Genomic DNA, 10,363 nt, shown 5'->3' with positions numbered 1-10,363 from the left:
ACAGAGCAGAAAAATGTTCATGTTTGTATGGACATTACTAGCATGAAATAACTGGAACTAAACTGTCACATGTCACACCAATATTAATACTTTTTTGTACATTAACTACGGATCAAAGTGTGGGACTGCATAGGAAGTGAAGATTTATTTGGAAAATTAACGACTTGCGACACACGAACTGCGTACTAAGATTACAAGGTTTGTGTCAGCAACGGCGACAACTACATAAATATGCTGGGAGATAGTCGAAACTCCAAGAAGTGAAAAGAAACAAGACTTTTCTTAAAAAAAAAGAAAAGAAATCATGACGACACAGCAAGCATCAGTGCTTAAAATCAAGAAGATAACCAGTTTTTGATCAGTCAGCAGCTGAAAAGCGTCCCAAGGTACATGCATGGACTCAATCATCAATTATTTGAGAATGAGAACATCTGAGCGAACACAGGCAGCTTTTAACAGACGAGACTGAAACAATTACGAAAATCAACAAATCCGTAAATCACCGATTAATGTACTTAAAAGATGAATTTTACACGCAATTGTATTTAAAAAGAAACTACAAATTCACTACTAGTTCAATCCTGATAATTTAACGAAAACTTCTGTCGTTTAACTTACTCCGGCAAAGGGCAGGAAATTGTTACCCATGAAAGTCGCACTGAATGTCTCGTCTGCTAAAATACTAGTTTCTGTCCCAACGGTATAAAATACGACTCCTTTAATAGGTATGTGTATTTTGATTGAAAAAATTTTGGAAAAGATTTCTTGTACGGGGTTACTCAAAAAGATCTAAAGATACTTTCAAATGCTAGTAAAAATATTCGGAATGAGGTAAGGTATTGTGTGATTACATGTACAGAATCAGCAACACACGCAGCACACATTCAGTCCGTAGCCCAGTTCGACACACACTCGTTACAAAGCATTCACATCGATATCAGTCACAGCTGCCATGATACGCCTTTTTATCTTGTTTTTCAATACCTAATCGTATATGGATTGTATGATAGGTGCGGACTCGTTAACTGTGATCCTCAATTTCCTATGCACTGCATTTGTGGACTCGCTCCTGCAGAACTCCAGCACTAAAAGTACTGAAATTTTGAGCTCAGTTCCCTTGCTTGCAGACAATAACAATGAACTTTTTCAGCACACAAGTTATTGTTTTGTTTTAACATACAGGGCAAAAAAGTCATCAATGACCAAACAGCCTGTGCAACAAAGCACTATTCAATACTCTAAACGAAATATCAGACAATACCAAATAAAACACACACACACACACACACACACACACACACACACACGCTCGCAGAATTAAAACAGACGGAACAGATTCAAGGTTCCCGGACGTCAAACCAAAACAAAACAGTAAAGAAACGACAGTCGAAAGCGCAGCAGAAATACAAGTCTGTGCAGAGAAAAATGTGTCCTGTCGACAACAACATACAAGAAACAGTGTTCGCAAATGACCAGGAGAAAAGATGAGTAAACACTGGCAAAATACAAATAATAAGCCACGAATAACGAACTACATCAAATACTTCTCCATATCTAAACTTTTACAGATGTCCACAGGTCAGCTCAACTACACAGAAACAACAAAACGTCATTCAGCAAAAAAAAAAAAAAAGCCACAGCTGAGGACAAGCCACATATTGCAATGGTAAGGACAAAAACGGGCATATGCCATGATTTTTGCGGAACGTGGGTTTTAAATGTTGCATTGTAAACAAAAATTCAATGCAGACGATAGCCTAACAACTCTCATATTTGAAGATGACATGGAGTACTAATTTAAACCTGTGGGTGATTTCGGTTGGCAGCTGCAGGACATGTCCAGAGTAAAAAAATGGTAAAGTGTTTACATAATTTAACAACAAAATATAAGGTAACGTTTTTCTAGCCTCAACAAAATCTGTAAGTGTGTATTTCGCAAAAATAAAAGAAAAGATAAAAAACACTGCGGATGCCATAGCTGACGTGAAGCAGAACCCGTCCTTAATCCTTTTGAGTCATCAGTCTTCTGACTGGTTTGATGCGGTCCGCCACGAATTCTTCTCCTGTGCCAACCTTTTCTTCTCAGCGTAGCAATTGCACCCTACGTCCTGAATTATGTACTAGATGTATTTCAAGCTCTTTCTGCCCCTACAGTTTTTTTCCTCTACAGCTCCCGCTAATACCATGGAAGTTATTTTCTGATTTCTTAGCAGATGTGTTATCATCCTGTCGCTTCTTCTTGTCAGTGTTTTCCAGTCCACCTAATTTTCAACATTCTTCTGTGGCACCACATCTCTAATGCTTCGATTTCCTTTCGGTTTTCTTACAGTCTATATTTCACTACCACACAACGCTTTGCTCAGAAATTTCGTCCTCAAATTAAGGCCTATGTCTGATAGTAGTAGAGTTCTTTTGGACAGGAATTCCTTCTTGGCCTGTGTTAGTCTGCTTTTTATGTCCTCATTGCAGGTCGTGTAATTTTTCTTCACTTTCACTGAGGATAGCAATGTCATCAGCGACTCTTATCATTGATATCCTTTCATCTTGATTCTTTATTTTATTTCCGTGGTTGCTTCTTCGACGTATAGACTGAACAGTAGGGGTAAAAGACTGCATCCCTTTCTTACACCCTTTTTAATCCGAGCACTTCGTTCTTGGTTTCCACTCCTATTGTTTCCTCTTGCTTCTTATACGTATTTTGTATTACCCACTTTCCCTGTAGCTTGTCTCTATTTTCCTCAGAATTTGAAACATCTTGCGTCATTTGACGTTGTCGAACGCCTTTTCCAGGTCAACAAATCCTATGAACGTGACTCGATTTTTCTTTAGTCTTGCTTCCATTAGCAACCGCAACGTCAGAATTGCTTCTCCGGTGCCGTTATCTTTCCTAAAGCTTTACTGGTCGTTATCTAATAGATCCTAAATTTGATTTATCGTCCTTTTGAATATTATTCAAACTCGACGAGTGAACTGTTAAGCTGATTGTGCGATAATTCTCACACCTGACGGCTCTTGCTATTTTCGGAATTGTGTGGATGATGTTTTTCCGAAAGTCAGATAGTATATCGCCAGACTCATACATTCTACACACCTCAGTGAATAGTCGTTTTGTTGACACTTTCCCAAGTATCTTAGAAATTCTGAGGGAATGTTATCTATTCTTTCTGTCTTTTTGGTCTCAGGTCTTCCAAAGCTCTTTTAAATACTGAATCTAGCACTAGATCTCCTATCTTTTCAACTCCACTGATTATAACACTAGATCCCCTATCTTTTCTATTATCAACTCCCATTTCTTCTTCTGTCACGTCACGAAACAACTCTTCCCCCTCATAAAGACGTTTAATGTACTCTTTCCACTTATCTGCACTCTCTTGAGCATTTAACAGTAGACTTCCAATTGCACTCTTAATGTTAACATCCTTGCTATCAGTTTCACCGAAGGTTGATTTCACTTTGCTATATGCTGAGACAGTGCTTCCGACAATCATTTCTTTTTCGATTTCTTCACATTTTTTGTGGCATTTTCACCTTAACTTCCATGTACTTCCTATTTATTTCATTCCTAAATGGCTTGCATCTCTGTATTCCTGAATTTTCCTGAACATTTCTGTACTTTCTTCCATCGATCAACTGAAGTATTTCTTCTGTTACCTATGGCTTCTTCGCATTTACTTTCTTTCTACTTGTATTTTTCTTTCCAACGTCTGTGAGCGCTGTTTTTAGAGATGACCATTCCTCTTTAACTGAACTACCTACTGAGCTATTCCTTATCGCGATAGAGAATTCCAAACGTACCTCTTCATTTCTTTGTGCTTCCATACCCCACTTCTTTACTCACTGATACTTCCTGACTAGTCTTATAACCTTCAGCCTACTCTTCATGACTACCAAATTATGATTTGAGTCTATATATACTCTTGGGTACGTCTCACAATCCAGTATCTGATTTCACAATCTCTACCTGATATTGCTGTAATCTAACTGAGTTTTTCCCCTATTGCCCTGCTTTTGTGTGTGTGTGTGTGATCCTATGGAACTTAACTGCCAAGGTCATCAGTCCCTAAGCTTACATACTGCTTAACCTAAATTATCCTAAGGACAAACACACACACCCATGCCCGAGGGAGGAATCGAATCTCCGCCGGGACCAGCCGCACAGTCCATGACTGCAGTGCGTTAAACCGCTCGGCTAATCCCGCGCAGCTGTCCTGCTTTTCCCAAGTATACTTCCTCCCCCTTTGATTCTTGAAAAGAGTATTCACTATCATTAGCCGAAATTTATTACAGAGCTGAATTAGTCTTTCCCCTCTCTCCTTCCTAGTACCAAGCTCTTTTCTCCTATAACCCGTCTTCTACTCCGCGTATAACCGCATTCCAGTCCCACTTAACTATTAGATTTTCGTCTCCCTTAACGTATTGAATTACCCGTTCAATATCCTCATATACTTTCTCTATCACTTTGTCTTCACCTTGCGGCATCGGCATGTACATCTGAACTGTCGATGTAGGTGTTGATTTGCTGTTGATTTTGATGAGAACAACCCATCACTGAACAGTAACTCACTCTCTGTCGTATCTTCTTATTCATAACGAATCCTGCTCTCGTTATACGATTATCTGCTGCTGTTGCTATTACCCTACTGTCGTCTGACCAGAAATCCCTGTCTTCTTTTCATTTCACTTACTGATCCCTATTATATCGAGACTGAGCATTAGCATTTACCTTTTCAGATTTTCTGGTTTCTTTAAAACGTTCAAATTTCTGATATTCCATGCCTGACTCGCACAACGTTATCCTTTCATTGGTTATTCAATATTTTTATCATGGTTACCTCCCTCTTGGCAGTCCTCTCCCAGAGATTCTAATGGAAGACCAATCAGAAATCTTTTGCAATGGAAAGATCATGACACTTTCTGAATTACAGACCACAAGTCCTGTTGATACACATTATATGCCTTCAATGCAGTGGTTTCCATTGCCTTCTGCATCCCCAGGCCGTTTATCATTGCTGATTCTTCCGCGTTTTAGGGGCAGTTTCCCTTCCCAAGGGCAAGAGAGTGCTCTGAAACTCTGTCCGCTTCTCCGCCCTCTTTGACATGGCCGTTGGCTGCGTGAGGCCGATTTCTTATGCAGGAAGTGTTCAGCTGCCATCGCTGATGATTTTTATTCTAAATTTAAGCAGTGGCAGGGGTCGAACCCGTTACCGAGATCGTTTTAATTACTAACCAAAGACTCTACTTTTACCCTACAATAAAAAACAAAGAGCTATCGCTAGTCAGGCGTTGCCCTTAAGTGTTCCCAAATACACTCCCAAGGCAATAGACTCCATAGGTATATAATTTTTTGTTTAATTGGAAATTTGTGGTAAGGTCTTGTGGGTACAAACTACTGAGGTCATCGGTCCCTAAGCTTACACACTACTTGAGCTAACTTAAACTAATTTACGCTAAGGATAACCCACGCCCGAGAGAGGACTCGAACCTCTGACGGGGGGAGCCGCGCGCACCGTGACAAGACGCCTCAGACCGTTTGTTTAGTTATTTAGTAGTTTATAGATGGTTATAATTAGTAAACGTAAAAAATGAAAATTCTATAAAGTAGAATGTTATAAAAATGTGGAAATGGTAAACTAAAATAAGTTTGTATATTACCTGACGCTACTTCGGCTAAAAGAATCTTTCTTCACGAAATGGTGCAACTGGAGTTTTCTTGTCCAGTGCCATTGGCGTTTTCTACCTCCAACAACAACGTCTAAAATATCTGCAGCAAACGCATACTACACTGCTAATGCCTCAATGACTGCAGCTTTGCATGAATCAGCCAGTCTCTTTCTTTCCTCACAGTTGCAAATTAGGTCTCTTTGGATTCGATCTGATGCTGTGTGGAACGTCACACTGAGCCTGGTACTCCTCAAGGAGGGGGTTTATGAAAACATTGCAAAAATCATTTGCAAATAACGTACAGCACCTCGTTTTGCTTCAAGAGCGTTGTGAGGGTTTTGCAGGTACCACCAGAAATAAAGTTCCACTTTCTCCCCATCTTCAAAGATGTAGTCGATGCTGATTTCCTTGAACCATGTAAGCGCATATTTTGCGAGGGAAAGGGGACAACCATCCGGACACAGAAGGACCTGAGATTCAATAACGTCAGGTCTGAGATTCAATAATGTCAGGTTTTACACAGAGGTAATAGCTGTGATCATTTGTGTCAGTCGCCGAACGCCATACAACGACGTGCACGTGGGGAATGTGTCTCCAGAAGGCGACAGTCAGCGCAAAGTGGGGAGTCTGTCAATCGGACAGTAAGGAGTCAGTGTCTCGTGGCACATTTTTTTGGGTGACTGGATACCACTCACCCACTAGGTGGCCGGCAGAAAGTGGTGGTGTACGGTTTTCCACAGTCGTGGCCTATTGACAGTTGGATACTTGGTTTCTACAACATTAAGCATGATTGCCCGCAGAAGGGTGGTGTAAAATCATTGCCTATGGCGGGCGGGTTGTTGGAAGATTCGAGGTCACATAACTGTATTCCAGAGTAAAAGTCTATACACGGGAAAACTGTCGTGACGTGCTCCACTGATACTTGCGGGACAAGAGAGACTGGCATCAGGACCTTCAATAGACGACTTGTAAGATAGGCATGTCGTCTCGTCCGTCATTTCCACATATTTCTCATACAAAGAGCAGCTGCCTGTGCCCAGACGTTAACCAGTGACAGCTCCCCATCACGTAGGTGGAGGGTGAGAACGTCCTAAAGTACTTTAAATACTCGTTTTGGGGAGAGGAAATAACTGAAGGCTGTCTGAAGTCTTCGACCTAACACTGCCAGTGACTGATTTTTGACGACATGTAAATGTTCAGGTATTCCACAGGTTGCAGATGGTTCAAGTTTCGGAGCAGGTTCTTATGTACTATTATAGGTACAGTCTATAATAAGTGTTGATAGTTCGCATAGTTGTTCTGCACACATACTTTGTAAATGTGACTCCGAAATATCTCAGTTTAGTAACTGGCGAGAGGAGGCCGTCAAGATCCAGCCCAAGATTGTGTCCAATATACAGCGCTGTCCACTTACTGATGTAGAAAAGGCTGCCTCAACCTGTTCATATTGGTCGATCCAGTTTAGTATGCTGAAGACTTCATCACTGGAACAAAACGGCAGTAGCAGGTCGTCGACATACGCCCTATAGTGGAAGGTGATGTCTCACAGAGTGATGTCAGATAGCCTGTGGTTGAAACCCAAGAGGAGAATCTCGAGCACGACTGCATGAAGGTAGATAGAAAGGGGCAACTTTTCATAGATACTGAAGCCTGTTGACCTGGACCTGAGAGGTGGTTGTTGCCAGAAGGCGCTGCAAGGTGTCGATGAGCCTCAGCGAAAATCCCATGTGGTCCATCAACTGTAGAGGAAGTTATGGTGCACTCTATCGAAGACCACTCTCGGGTGGGATGCCTAAGCGATTGTTATTAAGTCCCTACGATTTTGACGATATGTGAAGGTTCAGGAAATCGATGGAGAACATCAACCCTCCCAGGTGGCACGACTAAGCGATTGCTATTAAGCCCCTACAGTTTTGACGACATGTGAAGATTCAGATATTCCACAAGTTGCAGCTGGTTCAACTTCCAGAGCAGGTTCTGGCACACCATCACAGGTACAATCTGTAGTAACTGTTGATAGTTTGTCGTGGCTATTCTGTACACTTCATTCCCCTTGGACGTCCTTCTCAGTTGAGGATAATTGGCAGAATTTTCGTAATGTGGTCTGCCAAAAGCCTGACGAAGATTTTGTAGTTGGCATTCAACATTGTAAGTGGCCGACAGTCATTCACTGATTGTCCTCCCAATGATTGTCCTGTACCGATATGAGAAGTCCACTGACTAAGGTAGGTGGTACGGTGCAATCGAGGGACATGAGTTTTCAGAACACTGTAACCCTGTGGAGCATCATGATGTCACGGAAGGTCTTGTAAAACTCGACTGATAATCCATTGGGCCGTAGAGACTTATTGATTGTACTCAGATGAGACTTCCTCTATTTATTCCATCGCTGTTACCATGCCGATAGTGCATGTCATCTGTTGTAATCCTTCCACTGTGACCTTGCCAACTACGTTTCATTTCTGCTAAACATGACGAAAATGATCTACCATGGCTTTCACTATCGTTTTTCGGGTCATACAGGAGCTACCGTTTCACGTCGTAAGGCGTATGATTAAAAGTCAGTGGTGTTGGTATACGTCCAGCACAATGAGGTGCATGGTGGGTACCTCCGTGGCCTTTTGGTAGTGTGATCATGAGCAGACTATGGTGCCTTTTAATCGGCATTTCCTCAACGACATTATGTGTGCCTTGATTTGGTGTCGTTCTTGTTGTCTGTCTGGCGATGGAGGTACAGTTCAAGTGGTTCAAATGGCTCTGAACACTATGGGACTCAACTTCTAAGGTCATCAGTCCCCTAGAACTTAGAACTACTTGAACCTAACTAGCCTAAGGACATCACACATATCCATGCCCGAGGCAGGATTCCAAACTGCCACCGTAGCGGTCGCGCGGTTCCAGATTGTAGCGCCTAGAACCGCTCGGCCAGCCCGGCCGGCGGAGGTACAGTGCTGGGGTCAATGAACACTGTGTAGTAGATAGCCATCAACAACTATTGCCACACAGATATGTCCTTGTGTAAGCGCATAAGTGTCTTGCGGATTGCCAGTTTGTTGCAGAAAAGCTATCATGCCGAAGTCGAGTGGTATCGAGACTGATGTCATTCACAGTTGGCCCATGTTGCAGCTACTCACCGACGGGAGTCCAAGTCTTCGTGGTGTGTAACACTCACCTTCAAGAAGCTGTTTCTATGCCAGACTCGCTGGCTATGGAGATGCATCGTGCAGATGTAGCCAGCCACTGTGATTAGAGAAGGCCAGAGGCCATTATTCGGAGGCCAGAGAACCTGTGTAAGATCTTGTGACATGTATATGTCATCCAACTGAATCACCAAATGGCTAGTAGGATGTATGTTTCTCACCTGTTGCACAAGTGAACACTGAATCTCCATACCCACTTCCAGACAAGGAGTATGGTGCTGCATTTGGTACTTGAGGTGAAGGATGCAATTAAAATCGCCAGCAAAGGCGCTGCGTTTGTGCTGTTCTAGGAAAAGGGAAGTGATGTCAGTGGAGTAGAATGTTTCCTGGTCACGATATGTGCTGGTGCCTGACGGGCAAAACATTAATGAATTGGGTCTAAAGTGCCATGACTGTTAATTGTAGTGTAGAGATACTTTATGCCAGTGGCTTCGACACTATCATGCTCTAAAATCTCACATCAGTGTCGTTGGGACAACCAGGAATCTTGCACATTGTGTAACCATAAAAGTTCAGGAATGCGTTCATTCTTCTTGAAAAAATGGAAAGTTGGGCCCTATGACAGGTATTCTTTCTTTCAGCAACTGGATCTTATCAGGAGAGCTAACCATGTTGATATTTCATCGTTGCCAGGTAGTAAGACTGGTTGAGAAATGGATGGGCAGGGGTATCCATGGTGATGGTGGAGAGAAGCAGACATCGTGAGTGACATCACACCCCACTAACCAAGGCCCTCCCAGTAATGTTAAGATCTCAGTGAGCCCTGGATCAGGATGCTGCCTGGTGTCGACATCCTCAGACTTTGATTTGGGGCGTGGATGTCTGTTCACGGTCCATTAAGGTCATGGCGGTTGATCGGAAGGGACCGAGCGGCATCGCAGCCTGCACTGGAACCTTCCTGCTCATCACTATCGCCACAGAAGTCTGGCAGACGGACACCACCCGCCCTGCCATCTGTTCTCCAGGGACTGAGACATTGGCAATGATGTCAGCTTCATAGTTGGTGTCTTGCAGGATGAGTTCTCCTTCCTCCTGTGAGTGGTAGCTGCCGTGTTCCGACATGCAACACCGCTTCTGGCGTTTCGGTGAACGTTAGTGGTGGGATAAGGCGGGGTATTGAGGACACCATTGATATTAATTTAATTAATTAGCATATCAGTTTGATATAAAAAGTGTCCTCATACTCCTATAACCCAATTGCTACTTCACCATTCCCTGTGCCAAAGTTAGATTCCTTAAAGGATAGTCCAGATCATTTTTCCTCCTTCTGTGAGACTTGTGAATATTTCTGCTATTCTCAAACTCAGATGCATTATTGATAATAAATTTCATAAGCCACTTGGTTATGAGACGGTGGTTCATATTATCAGGAGATTAAAGAGATACCTGCAGGATGTACAGTGAACTACAGACATAATTCTTATTACTTTATTTTGTGCTATGAATACTTTTTCCCTAGGCGGGCAGTTGCTCAAGAATATTATCCCTAAGTCCCCAGAGAA

The sequence above is a fragment of the Schistocerca americana genome, chromosome 1 (genome assembly GCF_021461395.2).
Source record: "Schistocerca americana isolate TAMUIC-IGC-003095 chromosome 1, iqSchAmer2.1, whole genome shotgun sequence".
Classification (NCBI taxonomy): Eukaryota; Metazoa; Arthropoda; class Insecta; order Orthoptera; family Acrididae; genus Schistocerca; species Schistocerca americana.
Note: the sequence above shows the minus strand (reverse complement) of the source record.